Genomic DNA, 21338 nt, shown 5'->3' with positions numbered 1-21338 from the left:
AGCCCGTTGTTGTTGGGTGTTCTCTTATCTCCTGTCATCTGGGATTTATATTTCCCTATCTTTAGCATTGGTACTACGAGATAAAGCAAATAAACCACAGTTTTTCCAGAGAAAAACAGAAGTGAAGTAGTATGGCTGTAATGCTTTTTGCCTGTTTTCAAACCTCTTTTTTGCAGATGCTTCCATTTCTTAACTGCATGCCATGATTCAAATCAGACAACTCATTTTACATTGTGGACACATTCAGCTGGACCAGTGAAGCTAAATGACCAATATGTAAAATTACAGAACAGGTTCTGGTAGACTTTCCTGTAACTTTAACATATTAAGTTTTCATTTATTCATAAAAAAAATGTCCTTTACTGTGGACTCACTGTAAAAAAAAACAACAACAAAAAACAACAACAGAGTAAAAAAATTAGACATTTCTATATTAGAGTGGAAAGCAGCAACTTTTCTGCCAATTTAATTGTGGTATCTTTTACTTAATTACTTGGGTGGGGGTGGGGGGGTCTTTATTAATAGGAAATATTATCAAACTTATTAAGGTAACAGTTCAGACTTTATGCTTTACTTTGCATTTTCCAAAAGCCTGTACAAATAGTGATTATCTATGAGGGCAATATAGCCACAGAGATTCTTGTTTTGCAGTGCTTGTTAATATTTTGTTGTAAAGTGCTTTGGGCCAGGAGTGTCAGTATCCTTCAGTTTCATTCTTCTGCAACTTAAATGTCCTCAGATTTTCACTGCCCACAGCCCCCAAACCAAAGCCAGTTATTACCTTAGCTCCCTTAATTACTTTCTCGCCCTATACAGTCCGTCATATGCTCGTTATAATAGCCCCTTAATCTGTCTAGTGGAAGACAAGATGCTCATGCAGCAAACACACACACACACGCACAGACACACACACAGACATCAACTGCCACTTTGTCACAACCTTGGGGCCGCTGGGAGGTGGTGAAGCTGAACTAATAGAGTTGAACTGGTAGAGGGCAGTGTGGCAGCAGCAGCCGCTAAAGCAACTGCAGGCAGGTTTTCTGCAGCTGCAGAGCTCAGTGCCACAGTGCAGCACAGATAAAGTGAGGCTCCAGTCTACCGCTTACAGCTGAGTGTAATGCCACTGCTGAATAATTAAAAACCTACTTTTTTGTGTGCATTTTCATTTAAGATAGTATTATGTAAAAGTTTGGTCATTTATTACTTTTATTAGTTAGTCCAGAGAGGGACAGAAAATAGCAGATATCTGTCCGGCTACATGTAACCCCTCAAGCTACTCACTGACGTTACTAAATAGCTTTGCGTTTAACATATAATGAAGTGAAACATTTGCCTTTTGATATTTTCCGTTGATTAATTTAACACTTGTCTGTCATTCTGTTAAGTTAGGTTCTAATTATTTTTTGTCAGTGAACATTTCTTTTTTTGTTTACAAGGATTACATTTTAAAAATTATTAGTCATGTTACTAACACCACAAAGTACTAAAGTGTAAGTAAGTGTAAGAGTCTGGCGTTTGTGGGCTGTATACTACTTTTTAAAATAGATGCATAAATAAATATTCAGTAAGTACTCAAATCAGAATTACTGGAATGTTCCCAGGTGTAAGCAGACTTCCCATAATTTGTGGTAAACAAGAAGAAGAACAACAAATCTGTCCATACCTATAATTTTTTAATAAGCACTCCTTATGTTTATCTAGGACAGTATTTCTCAACTAGGTGTACTAGCACCCCTATGGGTACTTCGGAGTACTGCATGTAGTTTTGTAAAATGTTAATTAAAAACAAAAAATGTTAGTCAAGCAAAATTCAAATGAATAAGCACAATAATTACCTGTTTTTGTGTGAGATTAAAAATAAAATATTCAAAGAAAAAATTGGTTGACTGTGTCCTTTGTGTCTGAAAGTTGTTCTCCTGGTACCTGTGTGGATAATCCAGCTTCCTCCCACAGTCCAAAGACACGCATATGTTACGTTAACTGCTGATTCTAAGTTGGCTGTAGGGTGGCCGAAAATGAGCGTGAATGGTCATCCATCTTTCTGTATTAGTGAACCTGTGCAGGCTGTATCCTCTCACCCGACCTCTTGCCCTACGACCGAGTAAATTAAAGAAAACTAATTTGTGGTTGAAAAGATAAAATCAAAAACAAAAGAAATAAAAGCTTGTTAAAAAAGGTGATTTTTACATTTATTTGAGTCACTTTCTGTAACAACTCTAATCAAAAGAAAGCAGACTGAGCTTGTAAAAGAGTTTCAGCACCTAAAAATGACACAGATCCTCAGTGCTGAACAAATAAGCGCAGTAGAAGTTATTTATGTGGTTTTCTAGCCTTGCAACTTGCATATTGATTTTTTTTTATTTTTATAACACCTCTCTGCTCACCCTGATGGGGGAGGGGAGGGGGGTGCTCACAAAATGTCATAAATGTGATGGGGTGCTTCTCACCTGGTAGCACCTAATCTGATGCAATTCCCATGTGAAGCTGAAGCTAATTGGATGAAGCGCAAAGACCCAGCAGTCGTCTCGTGTGTGTGCACGCGTGTCCGTCCACACCACGTGTTTGCAGACATTGAAATGTAGAAGGTGGAGTAACCTCCTCATAATTGCAGGGCACGGTAGTGACACAAGCAAAACATGAGATTAGTCTCCAAGCGCAATGAAGAAATAGAGAATTGATTAAGATGGAAAATGCTTGTCAGGGTGTGTGTGTGTGAGTGACTGAGTGAGTGAAAAAGGCTACAAGGAGAAAAACGATCAGGGACTGAGAGAGGGAGAGAGAGAGGGAGACAGCGGTGGGCAGGCCCAGAAAAGCGATTACTCCAGCTGCTCTTTCACAGCTGCTCCCAATTGCTCCATTGCACCTCTTTCTCTCCGTCCATCACTCCCTCCGGCTCGTCCCTCCGTACGCTCATGTGTGACTGGACTGTTTGTAGCTGATGTAATCTTGACAAAACACTCCACAGTGGGAGTACTTAGCTGATGTGCAACCGTCTCACGGATGTACGTTTAAAAGAAGCCGCTGTGCAGATGCAGGAGAGGATTGTTCTTGATGGAATAGTAAAACGGAGTTAAATGATGTAGTGGAGAAATCAATGCTGGGAAGGCTGTCTAAATGTTATTTGAGATCCTTACTCTATTAAGTGAAATAAAACACATTAAATGTTCCACAAAACCGCTGCTCACACACAAACATGGGGGCTCCGTTCCCGCCTGTTCGTCTCTTTTGAAATTCCTTTCACTATTGTCGTCAGACCGTCTCGGGGGTGGGGAGGTGGCTGTTAAAACATGAGCAGTCCATTCAGTACGCTTCACCTAATCAAAGCTACGCTGCTTGTGAAACTTCCAGTTCTCCAGCCTATCAGGATGTGTGATAAAGACAGACTGAGAGACATGGGCTTCCTGGCAAGCTGAGATGTTATGAGTGTGCGCGTGCATGTTCCATGTGTTTTTTGTGTAACACACTTTGGCCTTTGTTTGCCTCTCTCCCCCTCTGTGCATGTGTGTGTGAGAGAGAGTCAGACCATTACTTAAGCCCAGAGGAGTTGAACAACAGCAGGTACAGTATCTTAATACAGTGAGGTACCTTTTAAAAAAATTGAAACGCTGGCTCTTTGTCACTTCTACTAAGTCGACCCATTAATGAATATGATAGCTTAATTGTTCGGGGTTTGCCCCCCTGCATTAAAGGCATCACTAAAGAAGTTTTCACCTGAGCCTGGGAAGTGAACATGAAGAAGAGGGCTTATATTTCTACTTTATAAATGAGAATGAAGGCCAGTACACAGCATGTTGTAAAAAAGCGACACAGAATTCAGTACCGTTTGGCTCCAAACTTGTCGTGTGACGTGCATAAACACTAAATGTGGTTAGTTTTTGCTGAATATTTGCCCTTAAAGAAAGCACTGTAAAAAAAGGAAAATGGCATCAAGCAATGATGAGCTGTGTTTCTGAACAAGAAAGAGAAGAAACAGAGATTCTGGGTTCATCCAATTCTCACGTGAAGGCAGCAGCAGTGAGAATCTCATGGTTTGATCCAGGAGTTGAAGCTGTACCACGACTGCTTTCGTACAGATTTGACCCAGAGCAGTGTCTAGCTGTGTGTCTGAGGTAAAATGGCTATTATTTTACTTTTGGTATATTCTGCACAGGTGCAAGTTTTGAGCTACAAGAGCACTTGTAGCCAGATGCAGTGGTCTGATGGTTTATTTGGATCCCAAAGTCGGAAAAAGTCAAGCAAGCTTGGTTTGAAAAAATACATACTACACGATATTGTGCAAAATGTTGACACGGATTTTACACATCCTGTATATAATGGGGGGGGGGGGGGGGGGGTGTAATGCACTTTGATAGTTCGTCTAACAAACAAACAAACAAACACAGGAGTGTTTCCCAAAGTCTGACCTGTATTGACCCACCTGTTTAGTGTCCTCCTCATTCATGCTGGCTACCATGGTTGCTGCAGAAGCAGAAGTTCACTACTGTGAATAATAATTAGCTAAACTGAGACAGCACAGCATTACCTTATTGGCAATGTGAGTGTTTTAAGTTTTTCATTACCAAATTGTGTAAATTATTGTGACATACTACTTGGCCTTGTACCGCTGACCCCCTCTATAACCAGTGTTGGGGAGTAATTGTAATAAAAATCACACAGCAATAGTACATTCATGCAGTTGTAAAAAGCATGACAATATATTAAGTAATCCAAAGTATTCAGAATACGTTACTCACACTGAGTAACTTTACATTATAGACTACATTTTGGGCCATGCATTCTGTAATCTGTAGTGGAATACATTTTAAAAGTAACCTACCCAACACTGTCTGTAACACTGGCACTTCTTCTATACACTATATTGCCAAATGTAACGACTCACCTATTTAAATCACTGTGTGTTCCAATCACCTCCATGGCCACATGTGTTCATTTTTGTTAGTTAACTGGTAACAGAACAAATTGCTCAGTGGAAAATTAGGACACTAAAACCAAAAGTGGATCACTTTTGTACTGCCTCTTGCTGCAGCAATGAGTTTTTTCCTTAGAAGCCAAGGATGTACTGTCCACTTTCACTGTCTGTCTCTTTAGCAGTAATTGGCTCTTTGTTTTTTGGCTAGCTGCACTCAAATAGGAAAATCCACCTGTTAGCTGTAATTTTTGGTTTAGTAAAGTGCTTTATGTGTGCACTGTGTGGAGGAAAGACTGTTTGAGTCAGGTGACTGACAAGCTGGAGTCAGGAAGTGATTTCCTCCTGTGGCCGGATTTACTGAGTGGTGCATTCATCTGATGCAATCAACACTAGTTTTTGCAATAAAACGTTTTCTCTTTTCCCAAGTACATCCAAGCAGTTTACAACACAACAGGTTACTAAGCACATCACAAACATAACTATTTTTCTTATCGAAGCACGATCAGGGATCCTGACATCCCTCAGCATGTTTGCAGCAAAAATAAAGAACGCAAAACCCCCCAATTTGGGTCTTATGGTATCCTTCACTTACATTTGTGCTTCGCGTTTCCTCACTTCTAATATGAAGGAATCAATTTAATGAGATGATGTAAGGTTAAACAAGGGTCTCCAAAAAGTGTGGCATCTCTGTCTCTAAAACCCTTTTGTTTGGTTTTTTTGTCGATCGCACACACTCACCTTATTTTTCCTGCAGACATGTTGATGGGATTCCCACAGCCAAAGAAACATAGTGCGAAAGTTGACAATACATCCTTGGTTTCTTAACATAAAACTCATTGTTACAGCCAAGGGCAGCACAAAAATGATGCCTTTAAACTCAGTTTTAGTTTTGGTGTCTTTATTTTCCCCATAGTTACTGGTTTTGTTAGCTAACGTAAACTAATGTAAGGTTATTGACTACAAGCAACCAACCAACCTAATGCTGTCATGCTCTGCACTGGTGCTAAAAATCTTTTAAAAACTTTAACTTTAAGCACCTTTAAGCTCAATTGTGTGAATTGGCTTTTATACATGAAGTGTTTCATGTCTACTTTAAGGCAGGTTTACAAGAGGTGTGTTCACATGTGTGTGTCATACTCTACGATCTTTTGGCAGTTGTAAATAAACGTTGAGTGCATCCGGTAGCACAGCAGCTGTCCAGCATTAAACTAAAGGATGACTGGAGAGCAAAGGAGTACACTACTGTTTTGCCTTTGATGTGGGCGTGTCCCAGTAGCTCTGAAGTTGTGTGAAAACTGTTGATTGTGGCCCACTTGTCAACATTTGACCAACGAATAGATCATCCAGGTCCAGTGACATGCTGTTGGGATTCACTGGGTGAAATCACCCTCGGCTTGGTGTTCAAATTGAAATGCACATGCAAATGGACAGAATTGTGGGACCATAAATAACTCTTTATGTCAAAATGATTGATTAACGAGTGACTTAGAGAACAGATTCACATACAGGCAGTATAGTGAGATGTATGAACTCAATGAAATGACTCATGGAATGACAAAAGTTAGTGTAGCTTATGTTTCCCCTTCACTGTGGCGTTGCTGATCTTGATAATATAATAATGTAATTGCAGAACAAATACTGAATATGAATGCTAATCACTCTTATTTTGAAATTTTTTTTTTTCCACATGCTCGTTTCAGTAACCGAACACGATAATTGTTGAATGCGTAATCACCTACCGCTCAGCCGACACAATGGGCTCTCATGTGTATATTTCAACTTTCACCACCTACATCCACCCTTAAGCATGACAGAACCACCTCCACCCCCCATGCCTGCCACCACTTTCTCATATTTTATCTCCTTTACCCTTCCTACTCCCCCTGCTCTTAACCTGCCTCCTCATTCCTCTGCGTTGGTGGGTACTCTCCTCTTTCCCTCTCCATCCACTACTCTTCCGCTCTTTTGCTCCAGCTGCCTTGCCATGCATAATTAAATTTCCAGTGGAAATGCACCCTTCCTCCATTTTTCTCTTTTTCCTCTTCCTCCATTTCCCTCCATGTCTATCAGTCTTCCTTTCTTGTGCTCTTGTGAATAAGATGGGTAAGTCTTTGCTGAACATCTCAATTTTTCTTCCTCTATGTCTCTCCTCCTTCCTTCCCTTACCACCTGCTCTCTTTAGGCCTACACTGGGACCGAGTGCCAGGCCTGTCTTGTTAAGTGATAATGTTAAAACGCTAAATCACACCACCAGAGCCACCACCGCCTCCCTCCCCATCTCATTCTGTGAGGGGTCTCCGGTTTCACTTTGTGCTGTCATCCTATCCAGTCACACTCATCAATACTCAATGCAGGATCTCCATCAGCCTGTGTATTTCTCTTCCAACATTAGACAAGGTGATGTTTGGGGCCTGACCAGACCCTTGTTAATGTGCATGTTAATGAGCCTGAAGTATCAGACTTCCTTCTTTCTGTCAGTTTCATGTCTTTTTCATTCACTCAACAAGTAAAAAATACGTCGGGTCACATTTATTGTTTCCCCGGTTTCACTTCCACACTCTTCCTCCACAGTGAAACTTATTATAAATGTAGGAATCTCTTAGATTATATATTCATGCGGTATGACACCATGCTCTTGCTCAAAGGAAAAGGTCTTTAGCAGCTTTAACTTCAACAATGTTATGTTTGAAATACAACCAGTTAGGGGCGGAGGAAAGTGACAGTAACTACATAGTTTTTTAAAATACTGACTTAATTTGAGCTAGTACTGCATCAGTGATCACCTGCTTTTGCTCAAACCTGGATCTGTGTAAATCCTGTAGCTTCACTATTAAGACCAGGCTCGGCTTGTGCGCTCACACAGATGTGACTAACAGCTGCTGATTCCATTAAACATCCCTGAACTGATGATTTTATATTTCAATGCAATACAAAGGCAAATGTAGGAAATGTAACCAGATTCTGTTTTCTCTCAGTGCAATTACGAAGCACACTGATACTGGTTACTAATATATTCACTGCCAATTTATGTTGTATTCAAACTTGTAACTTAATCTTAAGCAATTCTACTAATAAGGGCAATCAATGGTATTTTTAATTTTATGCTACTAAAAAAAAATAAGTGGGACATTTCTTGCATTTAAACAAAACTTTGATCAGCCTGGTGTAAGAGTCAGGTGCTTTGTATGCCCAGCCTCCACCCCAACCACCTCTGATTCTAGCAAAGCTTTTGAATGTGGCAAAATACTATCTAACGTTAGCTGTACTTCTAATAAAATCCAGACCCAAGACAATAGAGCCACTTTCTTCATGAGTCTCATCTCCAGCAGCAGGCACGTTTAAACTGTGATTTTTGCTATCAGGTCTCAAAACAATGGATAGTCCTATTAGTACTATTACGCAAAGTACTCCGTCTTATCAGCTAATGTATTTTCCAGCAGCTACTATACCATTGGCCCACTGGTGGCCCTGTCACCAGCTTTAAGGCTTTACAGGATTTAAACTGGTAATGTACCTGGCTGCTTGCTCACCCATAGCTGACGTTAGGGTAGGATATCAGTGATTCATTACACATATGCAAAGTAACTCAAAAGTTTTTCACAAGTTTCTACAGACAGAGCAAAGTGGTCTTTTTGAATAGTTTTGGTACAGACCAAAAATCAAGCATCAGCTCATCATTCAGGGATGAAACTTTTCCTGGAGTTGAGGTAAGTATTCATGACTATAACATGTATCTAGTAGTGATGAGCATGCAGAGAGGCAGTTCCTGTGTCAGACATTTCCATCACACTAACTTGAGCCAAGCCTTGAATATAATCCAAGGCCATCTGTTGGGTAGATCCTTCGATATGCTAATTAGCTGGTGCCAATCTTTCCTATTTAACTGACGGCGTCTTTGAATGGGAGAGTTCTACTGTGTCACAGATGGATTTAAATATCAAGGTAGTTTATATCAGTAAAGATCAGTTTAGGTCTTACCTTTTGCACACGCGTAATGGCAATGAAGGAACGCACATGTAAAATTGCTGTAGTCATCATAATTTTTGGCATCACTTTACAAAAAAGAAAAAAAGAATCCCTAAGAGACTTTTACCACATTGTGATTCAGGCAGTTTGAGAAGGAATTAGACTCCTTCATGTGCTCTAGGATCTGTTTTCAGGGTTGAGGAAAACTAGCCTGTCATTGGGAGACTTTGGCCAATAACAGGTTTTTCCACCAAATCAAGTATGTAGGAAAGAAGTTGAAGAAGTAATAGTTTGACTCCCATGAGAACAAAAAAGTCAGCACTGACTCAGTTTGATCACATATATAGCAATTGTAAACACTAGCTATTTTTCTGATGGAGCGGTTAGAAGCACAAGGAGAGAGCTGCAGGAGAAGGGCAGGCTATTTTTAAGCTCTTGTGTTTTTTGTTATATTTTATTATTATTTTTTTATTGGCTACTAAAATACTGTGAAGTTCATTGACTCTTTTTCAGCTACAGTCGCGGGATGCTGAGCTGTTTACTCTGTACAGAGCAAATACGGTTGTTTGACATTCAGTTAAACAAAGCTGTTTTACACAGCAGATGACAGGGACTAACGTTGCAACTCAATTTTGGCTACAGGAGCCATCAGGTAAACATATACAAACCCAGATCCAAAAATGTGGGGTGCTGTGTAAAAACAGAAGAAAATCATTTGAAAATCTCAGAAACACATATTTTATTTACAATATAACACAGAAAATATATAAAAAGTTTAAACTGAGAAACATTTTACTTTTTCACGAAAATATTAGCTCATTTTAAATTTTAAAGGCAGCAACACGTCACCAAAAAGTTGTAATGGGGGCAACAAAAGGCTGGAAAATTATGTGGTGCTAAAAAGATGAGATTAATTGGCAACAGGTCAGAAATATGACCGGGTCACCTTATTGATGTTGCAAGTGTAATATTCACAATTTTCATCCCCACGTTTATCTTTCTGCTGCATGGGAAAGGTTGGGCATATATTGTGTTTATCAGTGCATTTTCAATGCAAATAAAGGTGTTGCTGTATGAGAAGCTTTTCTGACCTAGAGTCTTAAACAAAAATGCACCTTTTTTATTTTAGAGAAATGAAAAGAAACTAAGACCATAAAATATGTAGGTGAATAAATGGAGTAAACAGACCAAAACAAAACATCACCACAAGGATTTTCTTGTGCCAGGGTGTCTTGGGGAATAACTTGCTGATGTCACACTCTTGTTTTTTTAATTAGGCAAAAATATCACGAATAGTGCCTAGACTTCTACACGCCATGTTGGGGCTCAATTTTTCCATTTTTAAGCCTTAAACCTACCAGAGTATAATTAGTTATTGAAGAGGCATCAGAATTTAGATTGTTTTTCCAGTTTTCATGAGCCCACTGAGGTGTAAGGACCCCTAACCCCAAAGCTATCCTGATAATCACGATACAACATTATGAAATTTTTTTTTGTCATAGATAAAAATGATATAGACCTCAAAAGATTAAAAGAATCAGCAAGGGGCACACAAAATATCTAAATGAATTAAATGAGGGGAGGACTATAGCACAAACAGGTAGGAACAGAAAAAGAATGCAGACTTAGTCAAATAAAAAGCAAGTCAATAAAGTGATCTTTAAGAAGTGATTTAAAAGACCCTGCAGAGTTGGCGAGCCGAGTTGCTCGGGCAGAGTTCCAAAGCTGAGGGCTGAAAAGGTCCAGTCACCTTGGAAAACAAACCAATGGTTATAACATTTGGAAGCAACCAGAGGTTTTAAGAAACTAATGTGGATTACAAAGAACAAACATCAAAAAAAGAATCTGATTCAGAGACACAAGACTTCTAGCAAAATGGTAAAATCTGTTTTAAAACTCAAGGGGAACCGTGTAAAAATGCAGAGTCATCTGCTGATGTGGTATTGTTTTCATCTTTTAAGTCTTTCTATCTGCCTGTGTGTGTGTGTGTGTGTGTGTGTGTGTGTGTGTGTGTGTGTGTGTGTGTGTGTGTGTGTGTGTGTGTGTGTGTGTGTGTGTGTGTTTCACAACAACACATGATCTTGAGCTGCCTATTGCAGCAAGAAATAACGAAAAGACCCTTACAACATTTTGCAGCTGTTTAAATGTCTGATTTAGTCAAAGCAATATATATTAAAATATAAAACTACATATACTTCTCATTTATTCTCAAGTCTTCTGCAGAATGTCTATTCAGCTGAAATCAGGGCAGGTTTAATTCACAGCTCCAACAGAACAGTTAGAGCACACAAGACACCAATTGTACATGACGATTCATGCATAGATAGAAGCCCAGCCAATACCGTAAACAACAAAGTTCTTGCATTACAACATGTCAAGATTCAGCTACATAACATACGTCCCACTTTGCTGTGTACTAAGCATGCCAGTCATGCGCAGTGAACTGTCCTTTAATGTGTTTGCATCAATTATATGAGTCCAATTCTTTCTGATCCTTGTGGAAATTAAAGCAAAGATGTCAACAAATCAAAATGTAACCTCGCCGTGTTTAATAAATCATACCGTCTCTGTGAATTCTGTTTCAATCCATGTTTTCTCTCAGTTTAACCACTCTGCTTATTCAAATCTCCAGCAAGAGCTTTAGTCAGTGTCTAAAAAAAGGACTGACTTGACGTAATGGGAACATTGTCAAAACAACCCCAATCCTTAACTCATCTCATGAAGTCCCATTCAGTCATTTTTGGACTTTGGATAGAGGATTTTCACAATCATGTGATCATTTCTTTTTCTTTTTTTAAATTGTGTATGCAATAATAATTTAGAATTATTTATTTTTTAAATAAACTGTGTTTCTGTAAAAATAATTGTGGCTAGAACATTTTACCTTTTACTTGTGCTGTGACTGGCTACCATTTGTTTACATTTGCGGCACCAGTAAAGAGGTCCCCTGTGATAATCGTTATGTGCTGAGTAATGTCACAAACAGTTATTAATACTTATATGTGGATCTGCATGTGGGGTTGGTAATCCAAAACCATGCATATGTATGCAAAATCTCTGACTCACTGCTTTTCCCCTTCCTTGTCATTCTCACACATACACTAACTTAAAAAACTTAAGCCATGAGGGGCTCCTCTTACAGCTACGGCTTTGGAATATAGTCCGTTGCAGTTTATGATGAAGAGGCCTGCTGCTAAATCCAGTTGGAGGTTTGCAGAGATAGATGGAGATGAATACCTCTTTCCATCATCCCTCTCGCTTTCTCTCTGCTGACACGTGCTCACTCGCACATGGACACACTTCCTCTAGCTCTCCGAGTTACATGAAATCCACCCACAATTATACAGCACGCAACTGCAAGGGAATCTTTCAGCAGCCGGGGTTTGGTCTCAGTGGGCAGCGCTTCACTGCTGAGTGCGCAGCCTCTCTTGCCTTGGTGGGGGGAGGCCTCCTCTGTCGAGGTATTATCTGCTCCCATCTAAAATTCATCAGCTACTGGGAGATTCGTGACGACAAGTCAATTTGATCGGCTAACAATGCACCGTGGTGGTCGGTGTTCTGTGCACAGGCAGGTATGTGAGTCTGCGTTAAAGAAGGCATAAGCAACACAACACATGGGTAGGCATGTGCAAGGAGGCAGAGGGGTGCCACCTGCATCAATACAGAGTATCTAGTGGTTATTTCTAATCAAATGATTGATTAATATGATTAATAAACACAATAAACACAAGAAAATAATATTTAAGTACTTAAAGTAATATTTAAGTATTTAAGTATATTTAAGTCTAAATGTAAAATTATTCATTTAAAACATAAATATGAACACATTTGTGTTAATTGCAAGCGTTTTGCACATAAAAGAAATCACAGTGTGTGGGTGTGTGTGGGTTTGGGAGAGCCTGAGATGTGATGATGGGTCATGTAGCAGCAGCACACGTGCACTGTGTGTGTTTCAAGCATGCATATGGGTCTCATGTGTTCTCATATATAGTGCACACATGACAATTCCCACAGAAGGCCTTTACTTTAATCACTTGACTATTTCTAAGTAGCACAAACTCAGTCCCAGCACAGAGGGCGAGGTGATGTGTTGAATGTTCTCTCATAATATTAGATGATAGCAAAAGCATTTTACCACATGCACACTCTACAAGAGACTGGCCTGCCATCGGGTCAAGGGCACTTGGGCTCGATGTCTGCAAGAACACTTAGACGTGTGCTAGAGGCTGGAGATCAAACCAGCAACCATGCAATAGCAAAGATAACAACCCACTCTACCACATGAGCACTGGCTCCCCAATTAGACATAGTAATTCACTAAAGAAGTTACCAATCAGGGCTTTCCCTGAATCAAAATTGAGACAATCCAATCAGATTCAGCAGTTAAATACAGCTACTTGGATACGTCTCTTTGGTTGAATATAAGTTTACCAGAATATTCGGCAAGGCAGCCTAATATTGGTTGGTATCAGCAGGATCACTCAACCTCAGATTTTAGCTTCTGTCATCAGTCAACCATAAACTTAGTGCATGTTATTGGATAAACAAATACTCAACACTCATGAATTTTAGCTGAAACCGGGCTATCAGACTGAAGATTTAACCACAAATACATGCGTCTATCATGTGCTAAAAATGTAAGATTAGCCTTACTATTAATTTATTTGAACCTCTGTGTGAATAGATGACTGCACACCTGCGCTCACTTTTCTTAGTCTATGCAGATTTGTATATATATGTATATAAAGTGTACAGCAGCAAAAGGTATGAGAGATTCTCAGTGATTCCTTCGGTTTATCTCAGCACATGCACACAACACATTCACACCCCAGCGCCTGATGTCCTCTCTCTCCTCTTCCCCTTTTCCCTCTCTTTCTTTTTGGCATCCATCACTGTCTGTGGCAATGGACTGCGAAACAAATTTCTATCACGATACATTACAGGTTAAGAAAGGGAGCTGGGAATGTGTTATATATGCCGGGTTCGATTTTTATGTAGGGTCTACAGGCTCGTCCATCATTGCTCTGCTAGGCACCCTTGTGCACTGGGCCCCTGACGAGATGTTGTCTTGGCACCGCTATCAATCATCCTACACTTGCCTCGTGCCCGATGCGAAGGAGGGGGCATGTGTTGTAGCTGCAGGACTTCCTCCCTCCTTCTGACAATGCATTCCCTTCCTCCGCCCCTCACAATTGTTCCTCGTTTGAATTGTGCGTTCAAAGCATGTGCTTTGTATATAGGGCTTTCGTCCCTGCGTGACCTCTGTGGGTCTTCCCTTTTTGGCAGAGTCCTATGATTTTAATGACAGGAGATGATTAGCTACTAATTGCGCCAGCCATGGGTGAAACAAGGTTAGCCTGGATCCACCTGGCGCCACTCAATGATACCTGGGTCAGTGCTATTAAAATAATATGAGGTCATGCCTTCATATGAAATGTAGCCTATATAAACCCTAATATAGCTTAGGGAGGAAGCATCATTATCAAGTGATAACAGAAGATTGCATTCCACAGCATTTAAGGTGAAAGTGTCTGGATGCAGTGCTGTGCTATCTGTGGCTTCATAGCCTGGTATAATTTCAGTCCACAAAGACTAGGTTGCATTAAAGTTTAACCTTAGTTGCTCTGATGTCTTAATATATTTTCATTTACCCTTTCTTCATCTTTGTACTTGACATGTGGGTTACACAGACACAGGATACTGAATCAGGCTACTGCTAGACTAATCCTTTTTCTCCCAAAGTCAGGCGGATTACGATTTAAGAAGTACTCCTTTGTCCTTCACACTCCACGGTGAAAGTCACCAAGCTATCAGAGAGCACGGGGGGTAGGCACAGGGAGTAGGGACTGCTGGGTGGGAGTAAAGGTGGAGGAGGAAGGGGGGTAGGAGGGAAATGGGGAGAGGGCTTAATTAGGCCAGATCACCGATGCTCTACGCCATTGCCACCGCCATTCCCACCGCCATTCCCATCCCCGGTCCCTACTCTATTCCCCTAGATCCCATCCACTTAATGTTCTGTGAAATCATATTCCACTCCCAGGAGAAGAAAGAGAAATCAGAACAATAAAGTGACACATTTTAAAGAGAGGCAGCACCACGGGGAAATAGACTGTTAGTGACACATGGAAGATGTGGCCTGATGGATAGCAACCACATCTGTCTGGCCCATTAAGAACAAACAGCATCAGATCCAAAACACAGCAGTCTGGAAGAAGCTCCAGCACCATCCAAAAACAAGGATTCGCTACTGTTTTACGTCCAGTCTAAGTAAGTATTTTGCTGTGTGCAGCACGCCCTCATTAAAGCCAAGGCATTAAATCAAACACCTGCTGACTCTGTCTTACCATTTAACAAATTGCTGTAAAACTAAAATAATTTTTCTTCAGTTACGTGGCATTATTTGTAAAAATCATCTGGATATAATTGATGCTCTGGATGTACACAGCTTTTTTCTTTGTGCACAAACTGACAGGAATGTAAACATTTTAATTTAAATCTATATTTGGAAAAGCTGTGACGACTCTTTCAGCTCAAATTTGGTGTTTAGAGTTTGATAGACGTGCATGCGTTATGTAGTTTCCTGTGTTTGTGCACCTGAGAATAGACACCTGTGGTGATTAATCACATCAACACAGCAGCATTCCTGTAACCATCCATCGCAACGAGCAGGGGAATATAGACAAAACTGATACCTTGTCATAATTTTAAGAAAGATGTGAAACTGAATTCTGGGTGCAGGTGTGAGGTTTTGTAGCTCCATGTTACATATTAAAGTAATGAACTGTTTAATGGAAATAACATTAGGAACACTAAGTAGTATCTTTATACATATGGCACACTGAGCCAAAGACGTTTTACAGTAAGAAACTGTTGCTATTAATTACACTAGATAGACTGTAAAATAGCATTTTAATGCAGACTTGGTCTTTTACTGTAATCTGACTTTAAAAGTAAGCAGAGGGCAGAAACTACACGGCAGTGATGTTGACCAGATAGAGGTTAATGGCAGAAAACTAAAACTTATGACATTTCTTTTGCCAGATGTTGTCTGTTTTTTAACAGTCGTCACTTCTATTAAAAGCAGCATCATAACTTACGTAACAGTTATAAATATCTGCTTTACTAGCTGTCACGACTACGTTTTGATGGGTTGTTTTCTCCACGGTGATTTGATTGAGCTACAACGCTTGCAAATTTAGTTTCAAATCACTAACTGAAATCCTCCAAAATGCCCCTTTATCAAAATGGATATTTTTCTTTTTATAAGCAGCAAAAATCAATGAATAAATTTAGTTTCACAAAAGCTAGATGTGGCTGTCTCACCAGTTTAGCAATTGCGTGCAAAAATACTCTGTAGCCTCAAGGAATCGGTGAAAAAATACAGCTGAAGGTCCCTTGAAGGTTAAAAACAATGCTGTTAATGGCTGATATTTCACCATGCATAAAGACCATGAACATGAGGTCAGTTTCAAACTGCACCCTGAACAGCAAATTCAAGGTGCACGGTTAAACTCTCAGATGAATGGACCTTGTCACGTAATAAACCTAAGCTGCTTTAATTCCTTAATTAGGACTGTGTCTGTGTCATTGTTCTGCATTTCCCTCAGCTCCATTTTAAATTAGCCACAGTTACTCAAATATACACATACAGAGCTGTTAAGCTGTAAATTCACAAATTAAAGGTTAGATCGTGACCAACAAAGTAGGCCTAATGTTGTTTTTGGGTGTGGCAGCAGCTTCGTCTTTTTTCCTGAAGCCGAGGGGAGGCAACGAGGCGTTGAAGCAGACAGGCCGCCTGGCATGCAGCAGGCAGTGAGCAGCGAAGACGTCCAGCAAAATGGAGGTATTCAAATAGACAGAGGCACCTAGCGTCAACATGCAGACAGACGTGAGAGGGAGGGAGTCTGTCAGAGAGGAAACGGAGAAAAGCTGGACCACGGAGATACACGTGGAATACAAATAATACACAGAATGGACAAACAGCTGGCCAGACAGTGACAGACAGACGCATGGAGACTGACGGATAAGAAGACATTCAGGCAGGCTGGGTGGCAGAAATCCAGACATCCATGCAGAATAGATGGAGGGCAGACAGTGCAACAGGCAGCAAGCACAGGCCTGCAACCACTCCATGCCTTGGGGACAACTTTGGTAGTGAAGAGATGCTATATCTTAAGTGGCTTTACTCTCTTCCTAGGAAGGGGGGGCAGCTTTTTCCAGCATCCAGATAGCATCAGGATTTTTTCATTTCGACACAAGGCAGAATTATCATCCAGAACATCTGAATGTACCCCATCCACTCCTCTCTCTGTATCGCTCCTCTCCAATCATTCCTAATGCACTCTATCTGTCTTGCTCCCCTGTCCCTCCACCGTCCTCCCCCTCAATCAGGCAACCCTGTTTTCATTCCTCACTACCTCCATTGTTCTCTCTCTTTGTCTTTTTGCTTTATATAATTCATTTTATTGTTCACTGCATGCATTCGTCCTCTTTGCTTCCCAGTTTAGGTGGATGCGTTCAACCTTAAATGCACTTTTCTCATAAATGTTTGTCCAGTTTCTCCTTTGTAGAAACTCCATCGATTCCTTTTACACTAAGTTCACCAGCCCACATCTATTCAGGTGGTTCCACAGCACGCAAAAGATGCAAAAAAATGGCATAAAAATAGGGAAAGAAAACTGAAAATTGTCATTAATGCATCATACTTGAATTCTACCTCACATGCCAAAAAACTTGCCTGCAGCTTATTGTTCTGCCATATAAAAGCAATATTAGTGACTATTTACTGAGTATTGTTTTTGAAGGCCATTTTGGAAATAATAACATTAAATAAAAGAAGAGCTTTACTGTATTTAAAAAGCTGTTTTGCCCAAGAGTCTACTTGATTTACTCTTTCTTCCTTGACGCATTCCTACCCCGGTGAAGGTGCCTGCTTTTGTTTCTGTCAGTATTTGCACGCCTGCGATGAAGCTGGCAGGCTGAGCAGGAGTCCTCTCTGTGACGTTTGCATGTTTTTTTTAATCCCCCCTTCATTGCAGTATGGCATGTATGGATCTCCCCACCGTGTGACCTACGGGTGACGGGGAAGCCTGCCAACAACGTGCCCGGAAACACCGCGACGCCAACACAGCGCAGCGCGAGCTAAAAATAGTCCTCTGGTGATAAATAATAAAACCTCTCTCCATATGCCAAGCGTCCCTCTCCTCTCCTCTCCTCGTGATTTCAGTCTGTGCGGCTAATTGTATGACTTAATTTGCTGGGTTCGTGCTGTATAGAAACGCAAGAGCTGAGGCTATTAATGGTGTGTATTAATGCCCCCCCCCCCCCCTTTTTTTTTGTTACTGAAGGAAAATTGCACATAATTTTCCCGTCAAAGCCAAATGCTGAGTTCAGCTGCAATTACAGGAGTGAAATAAATCGAAGAATTAAATAGAAATCTTTAGTGGTGTGACCAAGTTTAAATGTTGGGATAAAACACAATCAGATGCAAAGGTTTGCTCAGTTTAAATTCCCCTTTTTAAAGCAGAACACCTGCCTCTGATACAACATCACACAGCTGAGACTTTAATCTCATCCAGTAATTTTAGATTGAATTAAAATGACAATAATGTGATTAAGTATTAAAGTATTTATTTCTGTATATTTTTTAAATATTGCATTTATTACCGTGCACTGTAGCTGATCATTCTCACATCACTCTCATGTAATGTCATGCACCTCTGCGCGGTTTCTCTTCCTCCATCTTTCTCAAAGACCTAATTTAAGGCTGGTGTTTGAAAAAAAAAAAAAAGCAAAACTAAAATATAAATGAAAAATAATTACAATCAAAGAGAAATCTCTCTCTCTCTCTGTGTGTGTCCGTGTGTGTGTGTTTGGGGGGGGGGGGGGGGGGGGGGGGACGGGACACGGCGCTCCCTTTTCTGTTTTTTCCTGGCTGTCTGGTCACGATTCAGAGCCCTCACAGCGTGGAGCTTTGTGTGTGGATGCTGCTGCAGTTGAAGTCCGCATGGGAACCCCCCCCTCCCCCCCTCCATGCAAATACCCCCCTCTCACCTCTTTCTCCTCTCTTCTCCTTCTTCCATCTCTCCCTCTTTCTCATCCACCCGCTGCTCCTCTTCCTCTTCCCGCTGCCTCTTCTCTCCCTCTCGCTCTCTCTCCTCCCACGCACGGCTCTCCACGACCGAGAGGCTAAAAATAGCACCAGGAATCCCCGCATCAATTCAGAAGAAGGAGGAGGAGGAGGAGGTGTGGGGCGGGTGGGGGAGTCAGCTCACACAAGGTCACCCCCCTCCCCCCCCACACACACACACATCAGTCCCCATCCAGCACATTTCATGATTTGCCCCGGCTCACATCTCTGTTTTTATCCACGAGACCCACACCGTGTCAGATATTATTTCATCGCCTTGAATTGATAAAAAAAAAAGTCCAAATGGTATCGATCCCTCTCTAAATCCTATTAAAACGTCCCTCCTTATAATTAATTTCGTGACTCGGAGAATGGGAATGAGCTTTCACTGAGCACTCAAGGCAAAAAAAAAAAAAGTAAAATAAATCAGTTTTTTTTTTCTTCAAAAAAAAAAGAAGAAGAGGGGGACACTTTCCGTAGCAGAAGCCGCGTTTTGTGAGCGCACAAACAGTTGGAAGAGGGGAAAATACCAAGGCGCAAAGAAACGAGAGCAGCCAGCAGCTGTAACAATAAGCTGCTTGCAAAATTTCACAACGTGTTTCCTCCGTTTCCATTCCATGCTACACGCGACAGGAGACGGCAATGACTGGGGGAGCCCCTATTCTTAGCAGGAGACTATTGATTTTCTTTCTGTCATTTATAATCATCGTTGATGTGTCTTCCAAGGAGAGCTCCTGTGCAATCTCTATCAAATAAAAGGTACGTCCTCCCCTTCTTTCCTGGTATTCCTTATTTCTTTGCCTTCCTGCTCATTCTCTTTCCCATCAGCATCAGTTCAAAAGGACGGGGTTTGAAAAGATTGCAGGATGAAATTCCAATTGCAGGGTCTCCCTTTATTTGCATTTTCACACCTTGCAGCAGTAGTGCATGACCCCCCCCTTTCTTTTTTTTATTTGCAGAGCTGAAGCTTTCTATCTGCCACACACCTATACTGAGTAACTAGGAATGGACAGTTTCTTTCTCACTGGTGTGCAGAGTGGGATTTAACGGTATATCCTCTTGCATTAGATAATGCAATGCTGCACGTGTGCGCTATTATTTACAATTTTCTGTCCTTACATTAGGTGGCATTAAGTGTGTGTTCTAAAGGTAGGTTTCATAAGATGAGCCTTTCACAGAGTAGTGCACAGTCCATCTCCTCCTGCTGTGGATAATATGGAGTGGTGGTGGGGGGGTCAGTTGGTCATCTCCTTTGTGTTTGTTGCGGCTCTGATGATGAGACAGGGACCAAGTCTTTGAACCTTTGCATTAGTGATGAGCTTTCGCCTCTCTATCTCTCATCACCATATTTTACAACTGGACAAAGTGAGCCTCTCTAGTCAGACGCTGGTCCCATCCGCCCACACTGTGGTGCACCAGTGTGCACATCTGTTCACAAGAACACACTGATGCACAAACACACGTCCAGTCGCACATGTTTGGAACGTGCGCGCACACACACACAATTAAATATCATGCCTTAACTAGCTTTACACCTATGCAGGAGCACACACACACACACACACACACACACACACACCGGGCTGCATTATAAATGGACCTTGCCCTGTGTTTTTCTATCTTTCTCTTTGTTCTCTTTCACTTCCCCTCATCGTCAACTGCTCTATTTAGTGCGGTGGCAATGCTGTGCTCTGTGAAAAGAGGGTGATGGCCCAGTGCTCCTGCAAAGGCCAGACCAGAAAATGCGGGGCAGGTGTTTGGTTTTTGTGAGCCGAGAAGACGTCACGCGGACCCGGCGTCAGGCAAAGTCCAGTGACACTTCTGTCATTACTGCATTAACACGGCCACACCTTGATCAGATGTAAAAGTTGTATGACGTACAGCACTTTAAAGCAAATGTGATAACGTCTCAGGCGGAGATAAACAAGCTAAAGGGCAGTAGGTGTCACATTCATGCGAGGATTTTGCTGTGTCTAGTTGTCATCTTACTAAAATAAAAAGGTTTTTTGCTACTCATAATGTCAACATTACACACTATAGCAAATATAATACTACACTAAATCAATAGAAACGGTTATATCAACGTGTTACTCACTGAACGTATATGTGTGTGTGTTTTGTTTTGTTTGTTTTTTTGTGGCTCAAGGGGACTAATTGGCTTCTGGGTTATATTCTGGAGGTGGATGAGAACCCTCATTCTTCTGTCTCTCCACCCTGGATGTGGTATTCCTTTATTCAATTCCTTAAATGGGATCCCATCTCATCTCGGATGGTACCTGGCATGTCTGTTCATTCCAGCTGCTGCCTGCATGGGCCACTCCATCATTCCTTGTG

The sequence above is a fragment of the Rhamphochromis sp. 'chilingali' genome (genome assembly GCF_963969265.1).
Source record: "Rhamphochromis sp. 'chilingali' genome assembly, chromosome: 16".
Lineage (NCBI taxonomy): Eukaryota > Metazoa > Chordata > Actinopteri > Cichliformes > Cichlidae > Rhamphochromis > Rhamphochromis sp. 'chilingali'.
Note: the sequence above shows the minus strand (reverse complement) of the source record.